This window comes from Fulmarus glacialis, unplaced genomic scaffold (assembly GCF_000690835.1).
Source record: "Fulmarus glacialis isolate BGI_N327 unplaced genomic scaffold, ASM69083v1 scaffold19072, whole genome shotgun sequence".
NCBI classification, from domain to species: Eukaryota; Metazoa; Chordata; class Aves; order Procellariiformes; family Procellariidae; genus Fulmarus; species Fulmarus glacialis.
Genome location: NW_009196122.1, coordinates 3,465 through 3,836, shown reverse-complemented (window position 1 = coordinate 3,836; position 372 = coordinate 3,465). Strand labels below are relative to the sequence as shown.

General features: G+C 51.1%; 1 protein-coding gene across 1 annotated transcript in view; it reads left to right on the top strand.

Moving 5' to 3' along the window:
- MEPE (matrix extracellular phosphoglycoprotein) overlaps nucleotides 1–372 on the top strand; it is a gene marked incomplete at its 3' end in the record, with an annotated part of 3,984 nt that overhangs the window by 208 nt on the left and 3,404 nt on the right. The window lies entirely within an intron of this gene.

Genomic DNA, 372 nt, shown 5'->3' with positions numbered 1-372 from the left:
GGGGGGCGGGCGAGGTGCTGGCGCAGAGGTGAACCCAGCAGGAAGAATTAGGTGCCTGAGCATGTCCCTTTAACTTAGCAGTTAGGGCATTGTGCAAGGGCCGGTCTGGGTCGCTGTAACTCTTCCCCTTGATTTCTATGGATTTGGGATCTGCCCAGAGCTTTTGGCCTGGGAACAGCCCGAGCGGAGCTACAGGAAGGGAAGCGTGGGGAGGATGCTCGCCTTACCCATGTGGGTAACAGGGGTCAGAGGGGCACCTGCAATTATATTCCAACTCTCCTAACGTGAAATTCAGACAGATATAACTGAAACAAAGGGCAAACTAAGATAAATATAATAGCAGCCATTTTTGTCCTATACTAAATACACAGC